Source organism: Amia ocellicauda, chromosome 11 (assembly GCF_036373705.1).
Source record: "Amia ocellicauda isolate fAmiCal2 chromosome 11, fAmiCal2.hap1, whole genome shotgun sequence".
NCBI classification, from domain to species: domain Eukaryota; kingdom Metazoa; phylum Chordata; class Actinopteri; order Amiiformes; family Amiidae; genus Amia; species Amia ocellicauda.
In genome coordinates this window covers 22,302,256-22,315,992 of record NC_089860.1, presented here as the reverse complement: position 1 = coordinate 22,315,992, position 13,737 = coordinate 22,302,256, and the positions used below count along the sequence as shown (strand labels likewise).

Sequence of the window (13,737 nt, the reverse complement as noted above, 5' to 3'; positions counted from 1 at the left end):
TAAACTACATTTTAGATTGTTTTGTTTTTTAAATTGTGTTCGTGGGTGGAGAAGAGGGGAAAAAAGTTGACTATAGACAACCAGCAAACTATGGTATAAATATGACTGTAAAACAACAATATAGTTACAGGATTGTTTCGTTAAGTACTTCATAAGATGTTGTGTTTTGGCTTTTCTTAATAAAATAGCTCTCTCTTCAAAGAGATTGTAAACGGTGATCAAACGTTAATGGCAGCTGTAGACAAGCCATCCTCTTTCTGTTCACCATGTTAATGTTGTTTTAAACAATCTGAAATGAAACTTGCTGTCTGGCTTACCCTGACTTTGAGGCCATGGCTCAAAAGACTGAATCATTTGAGAAATTCAGTACTACTCCAGCAGCTTTCGTGTCCGTAGTTTCATATTCCACCTTCCTGTCGATATTGATACGAGATCAATGAACGGGGTGCTCTACTGAAACATACGAGGTGGCAAAAGTACAAACATTATTTGCTTTGAGATAAATCTAATAACCAGGACAGGCTAGGGAGGTTTCAGCTTGTTCATGATGGGAGAATCCACTGCACCACATAGCAAGGGGGTGTTGTGACAAGGGACAATAGGTGAACTGGAGAGGGCTACTTTGTGAAGGGGGAAGGGGAATGTCAGTTCGACTGATCAGGCAAAAAAAATGGAAAAGAAAACTTTGAAACGTTTGAAACCTATACTTCGGATAAACTAGGCTTGCTAAACTGAGATACATAGGAGCTGACACGATCAAAGGGGCAGGGGGTGTTTGCAGCCTTGATCAGTGAAGCACAAAGACCCGGCAGTAAAAGAGAACTATCCCGAGATAGCATAGAGACCCCAAACCACAGGTTACAAATACAGCTGAACCAACACGTTTTTTGTTTTTTTTAAGTAACATAAAGCATGCATTATATTTGAAAAACAAATACATATATTTCAAGTTTTGTTTAAAATGTATTATGCAATTAAAAATTGGATCCTATAAAAAATAACCCAAAACCTCCATTGCGAAGTGGAACAATCCATCTTGTGCCATATAAGGAGATGTTATTTTAGCAGAGGGAGCCTCTCCTTCGTGTGACGTCGCGGGTAAAAAGACAGCCTAACCAATCAGATCTTCCCTTATGATCACCCACCGCCCTCCCCCATTGCAGCCCAACGCAGTAGGCACACAAGAAAAACTTCGTTAAAGAGACAGCACCTGTTTTCAGATCAACTAGCAAGGATGATGCTGTATAGTTTAATCATGCAAAACATCCAGTGTATTCTTATAGCTGCCAACCTCACTTTTACACTCTACAGTCTATCAACTTAATCATGGTTTTACCGTTGGTCCATAATAACTATTTACATTGTTTTTGTCTTTACAATACTGTATGTGTAGAACAAACAAACCCACATGCAATTTAAACTACTCTGTAACCAAATTGATTAGGATACGAAAATGCTGCTAAAGAAAGGGGGACATATTTCTGATCACAAATAATTTAAAGTGACACTTTAAAAAACATTTTACCTCAATCATACTGTAAATTGGAGTTCTCCGAGAGTACCAATGACTTATTGTTAACCTGTATGGTATTATTGAGTTAATCTAATTAGAATTTAGGTCCAGTACTGTTACATACACACTGCTGCATCTTCACTGCTTCTGACACGCACATGCTTCCAATACATTATGCAAAAAGCACAAAGTATTTTCAGATACCTTAAATTCCAGTTTAAATTCAAAAGCAATTACATGAAGGAAAGCATTTCAAATGTGTGAGAGATCACTGGATACAGTATTAAAAAAAAAAAAGACAAATAGGTTTTAACTGGCAGACTGCTTACAAAGCTATCCAACTGCATACACACATTCTTTTTAGCAACGGTTTCCTTTGTTGCAGGAGATCACCTAATTAAAATTATTCAGTACCTTACTTCACTTGTATTTGTCAGCTTCTATATTTCATGGCTATCCTATTATTCCACTTGAAGTTTTGATGCCATTACAAGCTGATGGTAATCCAAATGTGTGTAAGCTCTTAGGATAGTTTATTCCTTTATGTTTAACAACTGAGCCTAATTTGTAAAACTAGTAAAATACTGAAAAATAGGTTTACCATGGCAGGTGATACAAGGAAGAAAAACTGCTTTGTGGGGTCACACTTAGTACAAAAGGAAGTATATTTGCTTTGAGATCTAAGTGTTATTTGCATGGGGAGAATCACTGCTTTATTATTATTGTTTTATTTTATTTTATAGTGTCCATTAGATCCAAATTTATTGTTGTTTTGTGCACCAAATGCAAATCTAAATCAGGAACTGAGCAGTCAAATGAGGTCAACGGATAGAATAGAAACATGGCCTAGGTAGTGCTGAATTATGCAAATATGAAGGAGAGACGTTGACATTTGAAGGGTTGTACTTAGCTTTATCAATGTGAATAACATGGTGCATTAAAATAAAATTTAAAAAAGCAGGAAAAAGCATAAACATGCGGTTAACAGATTTAGAAATAGAAAATCTGCTCCATGGTTTCCCGACTCTTGCAATTCTACAGACATGAACCACCATAATTTGTCTGTAACCTCTACCCTCAGTTAATGGTAATCTTTCAATGCATGTTTTCTCTGAAAGAACTGACTAATAACTAGTCCAATAAACCGGAAGACATCCGGTTACTGATACATACAGGACATTAGGCATGTAATCCACTGCAGTCCTAGATTCCTGTCATAGCAGATGCAACTGAAAACAGCAGATAGGTAAAGAGCAACACAGACCACTTTAATGCTTGAAACTTTGTTAGGGAAGAGAGATTGCATCACCAACCCTAAACCAAGACTCAACGGCAGCTTCCTGTACAATCCCAGTGGTTGAAAGGGTTTTGTAGTTTCAAACCTGTCACAGGCATGCAACTTTATAAACAGGTGGACGGATTATTTTTGGAACACTGGAATCTCTTACACTTGAACCACAAATAGAAACTTTACCCCCCTCCCAGGTTTCAGCACCAATGCCCCCCTGAGACAGACTTTCACTCTATTTGTGTACCAACGCCATCAGCAATGTGCAACATAAGCTTTTAAAACTGGACTCATTGTGGTCTGAATATACAACTGTTTACACTAAGAGCAAAGGGTTTCCTTGTTAGTTTGAAAACTAACCACTCCAGCTTTAACCTGGCGTCTTACAAGTGCAAAAAGATTGATAAAGCGAGCTGGTGCTGCCCTACACCAGATATATTTAATTGATTAAATTGTTGTAAAAGAAAATGTAAACTGTCATAAAACCAGATAATTAAAGACAAAAAAAAAACTAGTCATTCTAGTTCTGCCTTTTTCTTTGATTAATATTTCAAATACCAACAAATACCTGACATACACACTACACTTCATCAACACAATGGATTGTAGTGTTAAAATGATAAATCAGCTAATCTTTCTTTAAGTTTCTGCTGTATATTTAAACATGTATACAATTAAAAAACAAGTTATAGGATAAAGCTCATATAGCAAACTATAGCTTTAATTAACACCTCTAAACCAGGGACATCCAATCACTTTCTATTGATCGACAGTTCTAGTCACCGTTTCAAGTTAACACACCAATACATTGGCAGATGTGTGCCTTCACTCATGTAAATTCAGTATAAAACGTAACCCTTTAAATGCTGCTTTGTGTTATTGATATACTTAAAGTCATGCATGTATAAACAAAGCTTCATTTTCAGAGTACATCAAAAGAACTGGAATAAATACAGGCCAAGATGCTATCAGGAACCAGTCAGGCTATAAATTCCAGATTCAAACTGTACAAACAAAGTACAAAACATAGTACAAATATCTTTTTTTTTTTTTTAAGTTCCCCAAACTAACTGGAACTGTCTCAGGAAAGTTTTAAGATATCACAATTGCACACCCACAGCTTCGGATATCTGTGTATTGCATTTGATTTTACGTTTTTGGTTTTGGGAATTTCAATAATCGGGCAGATGGGGGTGGGAGGGATGTTGTAGTTTGCTTCGCAGTCAGACAGTACAAGACAGCAATGAAGAAGATTATGCTGAACTGGGAAACATAAGAACTGTACAGATCTTTTTATCTCTTTGGGACTTGGAGCTTGACCTACATAAATGTCTACACTGTGAAACCCTGCACTATACAATGACATGGGACCCCACAATTAATATTGTTTTGGTGTAAATTAGGATGCCTGGCACAGAAACTTGAAACATTTCATTATCCAAAGCCTGACAAGTTTGTTTTTTCTCAATATTTGGATTTGTAGAGTCAAAATATGTGCAAAAATACACCAGTAATTGTTCAATTTTCACTTCTGTCCCCATTGTGTTTGTGTTCTTATGGCTTACTAATCATTTCCATGAAAATCAATCAAATTGAGGGTTGTCATGATACTAGCATTTTGAACTTCACTATGATACCAGTTCAATTTCAATACCAAATCGATACCACAAAAAAAAAAAAAAAACTGCACACACAACATACATTAGCATTCCTTTCATAAAGATACACAATCTTCACTCCAGATCAAATGGGCCGGCAAATAACAGACAAATATATCATCCTTTGCTTGATATACAGTATTGGATCATTGTTGATCCATTAAACAATAATCAATACTGGGTATAGAAAATGTAACTATTTTATACTGTGTAACTTACGTTTTAATAGATAAAGCCATGTCGGTTAAGAATCTTAAAGGCAGACAGACAGAAAATAAAAAACTAAATTGAGCAGCATTACCTCGGCCTATATTATTAATATGCCTTTACATATAGCTGAATCAATAATATTTGTTTTGTAAATACACGTTATTTTTAAATTGTTGTGAATCAGTGAACACTAGAACCACATAGCTGCATATTTTGGGGGCTTTTGCTATACGAAAGTAAATATGTCTGTGTATGTGAAATTCTCCCTCTTATAGGTTCTCATATGTTACAAAACAATTGAATTAAATATCTATATGGCGTTTGCCGTAAACTTGTCGAATGTAATAAGTTATAAATACTTTCTTCAGCCACCGGACTGCAGTTTATGCTGTAGGCTTGAATACAATAAAGCCGACAATCTGGGCTTAGTAATGAACTCAATCATTGTGAAATAATTTGTATTGTGTTGAGAGCTGAAACACCTAAATGTCTACACATATATTATCATTATTTATTTTATTAGCAGATAACAGAAAATATACACTTCAGAATCACACTTCATCTAGTTCTCATCTGCCTGTCCTCTCATCGGCTCAGCAAGTTTCTAACTTTCCTTTGGAATTCACTCTTGACCTTGTTGCATCATGTGCTATTATTTTGTATCAGGTGCGGCTGGCAATAGGCTGGCTGCTGTTAGCATTTATCATATTAGACTGCTGTTGGCACTAAAATTCAGTATCTAGAGGACATGGAATAAAGACACTGTCAAGTTGCTAAATGCAACATAAACGGACCTGTTGATGTTTCATGTTGTTGAAATGCAGTCTGTGGTAAATGCACTGCAGTGTTGAAAAGTGCGTTCCTGCATTGATGTATGCAGCTATATGTATACAGACAGTCAAACCCATTTCAAAGCGTTTTCACATTGCATAAGATGTTATATGTTATGCTATTTTTAACTGGTTGTTTTTTAATTGTAGATTTGCTAACATATGTGCATACCGATTTCTACACCAGTTTACACAGTTTATTGTGTAAAATGTATTACTATTGTTCATGTTTATGTTGCCTATGGGCTCATTTTGAAAAAAATAAGAAAAATACTTACACTTACATGTCAATGCAGTGTTGTTGCTGTGAAAATGTTGTGTGATGTTCATTTTTTTTACATATATTAAGTTTATTTTTCATTTTCGTCACATAGGTATTTTATAAAGGAGACGCACATTTTGCGGGTGCAGTGTTTGTAGCTCGCTGAATGTAACCAGTCCAATCAATACCAAACTGAACAAAAATACTACAGAAAAGTGGTGCAATGTCTCGGCGAATTGTGATAATCCAGGCTTTCCTTTGGTCTGTCTACTGGAAATCTGTGAATTGACAGGGCTTTATTTCTATCATAAAGGGAATCACTCACACAGCTAGGAACACAACAGTGATACATGTTTCTTTATCGCACTTCCATAACCGATGCTTTCAGAGCCTGGTTTTCGCTGGGACCATGAATAAGGTCCATTGGTTACATCAGCTGTCTCTTCTTTGTTTCCACCTGATGTGTATGGTACTGCACAGACAAAGCCTTGTGAAAGATGCAATCACACAATTTTCGTTATACGAGTAGAGTGCTCCGATACGTCGATATTAACGAATGCATAGCTCAGAACCGTTTCTGAAATTTGGTATTGCAGTAGTATCGAAGTATCAGTATTTTTGACAACCCTAATCCTACTGCTTACTATCTGAAATATGTAACGAAATCACTATGAAAAATTACAATCAACCAATAGGAATAAAGAGAAAAACACTTAATCTACTTACCCCATTTCAGAGCCTTTTGTTCAAGTTATAGCACATAGGTTTAATATTTGTGTGCTCTAAGAGCTGTTATTACAGTACACTACAAGTTTGTTTTCAAAACGTAAGCTATGCAAAGCAGACAGCATCTCGTTTTTCTGGTCTATCTAGTTTTAATTTGAATCCACTAGAATGGTTGAAATGCAAATATTACAACCTGTAACATCTTAGTATGACTACAAGATTATAATGCAGTAAGTCTACAACATTTATAAAACAAGTATATGAAAATACACAAGACTCTGATGTTACCCATTATATAAAAATTACTTTAAATGTATTTCAAGTATAAGTACGGTATAAATGTAGATAACTTTTACTTTATTGTCAGTTATTCGCTACCAAATGGGTTGACTGGCCTCCTCGCATGTGTAACCTTTCTAATGTTCTTTATGTTTACCAACGCAATATTTTCTCTAATAAACCACATTAGCTGGGATTTCACAACTAATGTTCTCCTGCAAAGCATTTAACGCCTTAACTGGCAACCTGAATTCTTGTATCTGCACAAAAGCAGAAACAGTTAAGGGCATTGTGCAAGAACACAGACAGGAAATTAGAGGCTGGCAGACACAAACAGGTACAACTAACATACTACATCTTTTCCACACTTCACTATGGGTGCATTTTCAGCTGTGTAACTGAAACCAGGTATTTTAGTTGACCTAAAAGGGCTCTCCTATTGTTACATATTATAACTCATGAACAGTGTTAGGTATTTAAATTAGGATGGCAGACTTATGCTTTAATTATATATCAATATACACTTTAGGAAGAACAGAATGGGGTTTGGTGATTACAATCTCAAAAATATAATTTGCTTGGGTTCAACTTGCTGCCTTTACAGCACAGATGATATCTTGCTGTACAGAAAGCCATGCACCAGCGTGTCTGATAATTATGCAGCAAGACTAATTCTGATAAGCACCCCTCCCCCACCGTCTGTAGCATTTAAAATGGCTTCCTGGTGTACAGCTACAAGTCAGCTGGTTCCACAGAATTGTGTTTTTCCTTTCAGATGTAAACATGCCCAGGGTCTCCTAAAAAAGCATTTTTGTAAACAAGCAGACACAAATAATCTCTCTCAAAATATACTGGAGGTATACTCCCAAGTTCTGAAAGTAGCCTGACACAAAAAGTATCTGGCATCATCTCCACAGTCAGGGTTACAAAATAATGTATTTTCCAACAAGGCCACTTGGGGAATTATTTTTGTTATTGCCTTACAACACAACTATCATTGTCATGCAAGTTTTAGGCCACTTAATCTGTTATACCCAAGAGCTCAGAACATATTAAATTAAATGGAAATCACTGACATTTAATGTAATCATAATTTTACTACACAACAAATAATAATTGTGATACATTAACTGCCTCCTTTGTTAGTAGCCATGCGTTTTCCAAGAAATCTCCTTCAATGTCACTGCAGACAATTTGATCTCAAACAGAAGTAAAATAAAAAAAAATGCTTGTGACAAATTAAATAATAAAACACGTCAAAATCAAATTATGTCCAACATTTAAGTGCAGCTGCTGTCTGGCATTCATATCCAGATATCCATATCCACGTAAGGGGTACGTTTAATATAAACGTGTGACTATTATCCATCTGTATCCATTGCAGCATTAACTACCAATGCCATTATAGTTATTAAACACTTGGTAAATGGTTTAATGTAAAGAAGCTGCATCCAGTACTGCAATGAAGCCACTGTGCTGTGCAAATAATTAAAAGGAAATTACCCAATACCGACGGAAATGTCTAGCCTGTTATTCGCTAAACCTTGATCACAACTATGACAGTGAAAATTGCAGGACAAAACACGACGGACTTGAACTTCTTTCATTATGCGAATGGAGAAATACCTTCATTCATGGGTGCAAATAATTACAATCCGGCAGAAACATTGTTTTACATGGTAGCATCGTGAGAAATGTATTTTTTATTTGAGCAAAACAATGAGCACAGAGGGTTCGATTTCAGCTCCAAGTTATTGACGATGAATTGTGGGTTGACTCGTATATATTTAGCGAACTATGTCATCCATCAATCGTGTGTGAATAGGGCCATTTACTAAAAACATACATCCTTATGGCCCATTTAGACGGGTCGCTCCAGTCATCGCCGTAGCAGTGACGAGAACAAAGCACTGACATCACTACTGATCACAGCAATTGGACAGATACACAAGAAAAATACATAAATACTCATCATTCCCAAGCAACGAAGTGGTTAAAATTACATTTATACAATCAAATTCTATAACACCACAATACATAACATAACACTGTCAACCAGACTACTGTACATTATAGGTAACACTAACAGTTTAGTCTTCGGGGGTATACATCATGATTTCATTCTCTAAAACGATCTGTATTATAGAGAAAGTCTCCTATGATACATTGGCTAAGCTACAGTTACTGACACATTACTGTTAATGCCCCCATTCATAATAAACATGTTAATAAACAAATATTTGCTACAGTGCGTCTCAACTGGGAAAAGTATGTAATAATATTAAGTGGCTGATGGAAACACACACAAAAAAGTATATTTCGACCCATCTCATATTAGTTAGAGCTATACACCACACTTGGCTTTGGTTATAAATAAATGACTTGGATCTCAATTAGATGGTTAGCTTCGCCAGGGGTTAGATATGTAACCAAAAAAAAAACACCTTATTAATGCATTTACACAGGGTTACAATGGAAAACCTAATTATACTCTAATTGTACATTTCCGTGACGAAGACTGTTTGATTTGTATTGCTGTTGCTTGTATGTCACTTAAAATAACATATTAGATAAAGGGACGTGGGTGACATTTTATTGAAAAGTTAATCCGCTTACCTCTGCTATCTTCTTTAGGCCCAAACCATCTCTATTGGGAAGCCTTTTGTCTTTTTCACTTTCCAGCTCAAAACAAAAAAGCGCACCCAATCAAAAATAAAATTAGAATAAAGATTAAAAGATGGCCTTCCTTCCCCCCTCGATCTACAACAGTCTACATTACCAGCGAAAAGCGGCCCTTTTCGTTTTCTCTGTCCATTTTGTACAATGCACTCGCAGCGCTCAGTGCCGTCACTGAAGGAGCAGCTGGAGCGGCGGCTCGGCCACGTCACGTGATCCCGCGGCTGCTGCAGAGGGTCATGTGACCTCGCTGTGCCAGTGCGGCGGCAGCCACCTGCGGAACAGCGCGATCCCATTGGTGGAGCAGCGCAGATCCGTGCAGGGCTGCCGGCATCTGCGCTACGACCGTCGCGTTCGTGTATCGCAGATATCCGCAGTCCTGCGCCTGTCCGCGTTGCTTGACCAATGGAATCGCGGGAATGGTGCAGCTGTCTGCAGAACTGCGGAAATCTGCACTACGAGTAGGCGACTCATGTGCTTTCGCAGCGTTGCGGTGGGAACGGATTTGCAGAACATGATTTCGGTGTCGGTGGTTCGCTCACTTGTGAAATTATTTTAAGCACCTAGGCATTTGTATGAAGATAAGAAACTATCTTTAGCAATTATATATTTAGAAATTGATGAGTCTTTTTATAGTTGTGGGGTAATGATGAACCTTTCGTATTAGCTCTTACACATTAAGGGAAGACGATAACAACCAATATTTAGGCGACTATGTTTATTTTAATTTTAAAACTCACCTGTTCATAACAGTTGAGATTATGAGGGAATGTGATTTCAGAATCCAGTATCCTGAATGGGAGGAAGTCAACCCCAAGATATATTTAAGATCAGCAATGACAGGGGGACCAGAGGACAAAAGCTGGGAATGAAGCACTTCTTGTGGGGGTCTAAAAGAAGCCACTTGGGCATGTGGTTAAAACTGACAGTGTAGGTTCCTTCACGGCTGGGTGAAATACTGCGATTAATTATCTAGTCAAGAAAGATAGGCAAGATGAACAGAACAACCTTCTTTTCTTTGCAGCCTACTATGTTCATCCTATGAGGAGTGCTCATGTTTTGCTTTCAACTGTTATCTTCTGTGAAGTGTTACTTTACTTAAAGCCAGTTGTGTTTTGAAAGGTGAATCCCCTTGGAGAAACGCAGCAGCCCAGTACATAAACATATCAATAAGAATAAGGCTGGTTTGCTACCAGTACCAGTGAAAATGATCTAATTCTGATTGATAATTTACCAGATATGTCATATGGGAGGACTCTCTCCATAAATGTAAGCAATTAGACAAAATCTGATCAAAAACTGCAAAGAAATCATAATGAGAAGATCCTTATACAGAAACAATTACCGGGACTAGTGTGGAGTATGTAGTGTGTCCCACGGGTGAATGTTCTGTAATGCACAGGGACTGTGGATAGTAAAGTGAAAAAAGCTTTGAATTAGTGCTAGACATTGATGATGCCTGTTCCAGATCCGCCCTTGATGACTAGACAGTCTGAAGTGTCTGACTCATTTTGAAAATTGTGAGAACCAAAATAAATCACTGAAGAAATGAAAAAAAAGGGGTTACATAATACAGAAAAAGATATACGTTGTTTAATGTCACCGTACCTTGAGTCCTAGGACAATATTTGTCCGAGTCTATAAAACATACTTTATATACACCGATCAGCCATAACATTATGAGTGCCTGCCTAATATTGTGTAGGTCCCCCTTTTGCCCCCAAAACAGCCCTGACCCATCGAGGCATGGACTCCACTAGACCTCTGAAGGTGTGCTGTGGTATCTGGCACCAAGACGTTAGCAGCAGATCCTTTAAGTCCTGTAAGTTGCGAGGTGGGGCCTCCATGGATCGTACTTGTTTGTCAAGCACATCCCACAGATGCTCGATTGGATTGAGATCTGGGGAATTTGGAGGCCAAGTCAACACCTTGAATTCATTGTTGTGTTCCTCAAACCATTCCTGAACCATTTTTGCTTTGTGGCATGTCGCGTTATCCTGCTGAAAGAGACCAATGCCATCAGGGAATACCGTTTCCTTGAAAGGGTGTTCATGGTCTACAACAATGCTTAGGGCGGTGGTATGTGTCAAAGTAACATCCACATGAATGGCAGAACCCAAGGTTTCCCCAACAGAACATTCACACCATCCACGTGATGTAAAAGAAAACTTTATTCTTCAGACCAGGCCACCTTCTTTCATTGCTCTGTGGTCCAGTTCTGATGCTCACGTGCCCATTGTAGGCACTTTCAGCAATGGACAGGGGTCAGCATGGGCACCCTGACTGGTCTGTAGCTACGCAGCCCCATACGCAACAAACTGCGATGCACTGTGTGTTCTGACACCTTTCTATCAGAACCAGCATTCACTTTCCCAGCAATTTGAGCTACAGTAGCTCGTCTGTTGTATCGGACCACACGGGCCAGCCTTCACTCCCCACGTGCATCAATGAGCCTTGGCCGTCCATGACCCTGTCGCCGGTTCACCGCATTTCCTTCCTTGGACCACTTTTGATAGGTACTGACCACTGCAGACCGGGAACACCCCACAAGAGCTGCAGTTCTGGAGATGCTCTGACCCAGTCATCTAGCCATCACAATTTGGCCCTTGTCAAAGTCGCTCAGATCCTTACACTTGCCCATTTTTCCTGCTTCTAACACATCAACTTTGAGGACAAAATGTTCACTTGCTGCCTAATATATCCCACCCACTGACAGGTGCCATGATAACGAGATTATCAGTGTTATTCACTTCACCTGTCAGTGGTCATAATGTTATGGCTGATTGGTGTAAATTGAAATACAAACATATTTGATTTCAGGTTTCCAGAATAGGAGAGAAAGTGTTACAGGGAGCAATTAATTAATTAAAACTAGTTAAGTTCTTAAGTGCATGTCTAACTCAAGATTCCACCTGCATTGGAGGGACTGTGCTTTGATGGCAAACCTTCAATTGGAACAATAATGCAGGAGTTACTTGTTTGGGCTGCATTGCTGTTGAAGTTGGCAAGGGTTGGCCTTTCTGCAGTTCTGCCACTTCAGTAAATACATTTGTATCATGGATACCTGTAGTGCTGAATTGACTTTCTCTTGTCCACTGCTCTTAATATGTGATACCTTCTGTATTTTGTTCCATAGCAATGCTCACATGCTGTTTTGAGCTTCTACAGGAGCATTGGTCTCATCTCTGTGGATAAGTGACATCACCACCCAGAGAGGTTCTCCATTTGGAGGTAATGTAAGGTTCTGTAAGAGTCATGTAGATTTTTTCATGTGTGAACTTTAATAGTAATCTATTTCAGCTGCTTCGAAGGGTGTGGTTTCAGGTGTAACTATAGTAACGTCTATGCACAGGAGCTGCACAAAACACTGCCAAATAATGCTTAAGAGGGTGTAGTAACACAGTATATAATTCTGAAATGTACATTATTTTTGAGTTTTTGGTAACCTAAACTTTTTTTTATAACCTCTGGCAGTTTACTGCTTACTTTTGTACCATTTCAGGTTATTCAATGGACTTGAACGGTTTAATTTTCAATAAAAACTGGAAAAATTGTGGGGGTTCTAAAACTTCTGACCGGTAGTGTATGTATATATACACACACTCTACACTCACCTAAAGGATTATTAGGAACACCATACTAATACTGTGTTTGACCCCCTTTCGCCATCAGAACTGCCTTAATTCTACGTGGCAGTGATTCAACAAGGTGCTGAAAGCATTTTTTAGAAATGTTGGTCCATATTGATAGGATAACATCTTGCAGTTGATGGAGATTTGTGGGATGCACATCCAGGGCACGAAGCTCCCGTTCCACCACATCCCAAAGATGCTCTATTGGGTTGAGACCTGGTGACTGTGGGGGCCAGTTTAGTACAGTGAACTCATTGTCATGTTCAAGAAACCAATTTGAAATGATTCGACCTTTGTGACATGGTGCATTATCCTGCTGGAAGTAGCCATCAGAGGATGGGTACATGGTGGTCATAAAGGGATGGACATGGTCAGAAACAATGCTCAGGTAGGCCGTGGCATTTAAACGATGCCCAATTGGCACTAAGGGGCCTAAAGTGTGCCAAGAAAACATCCCCCACACCATTACACCACCACCACCAGCCTGCACAGTGGTAACAAGGCATGATGGATCCATGTTCTCATTCTGCCAAATTCTGACTCTACCATCTGAATGTCTCAACAGAAATCGAGACTCATCAGACCAGGCGACATTTTTCCAGTCTTCAACTGTCCAATTTTGGTGAGCTTGTGCAAATTGTAGCCTCTTTTTCCTATTTGTAG

General features: G+C 38.4%; 1 protein-coding gene across 9 annotated transcripts in view; it reads right to left on the bottom strand.

Annotated features, from left to right (window-relative positions):
* Positions 1-9,630, bottom strand: part of aff4 (AF4/FMR2 family, member 4) — a 29,022-nt gene extending 19,392 nt beyond the window's left edge. For 4 of the 9 annotated variants that reach the window (XM_066716964.1, XM_066716968.1, XM_066716966.1 and 1 more), the window contains exon 1: positions 9,383-9,629. The gene's annotated coding sequence lies outside the window, so the exon portion shown is untranslated. Of the gene's footprint in view, positions 1-317; positions 528-9,382 lie in introns of those variants that run through there. The other 5 variants (XM_066716971.1, XM_066716969.1, XM_066716972.1 and 2 more) reach the window with 3 other exon arrangements.
* Between the last annotated feature and the right edge of the window lie 4,107 nt (positions 9,631-13,737).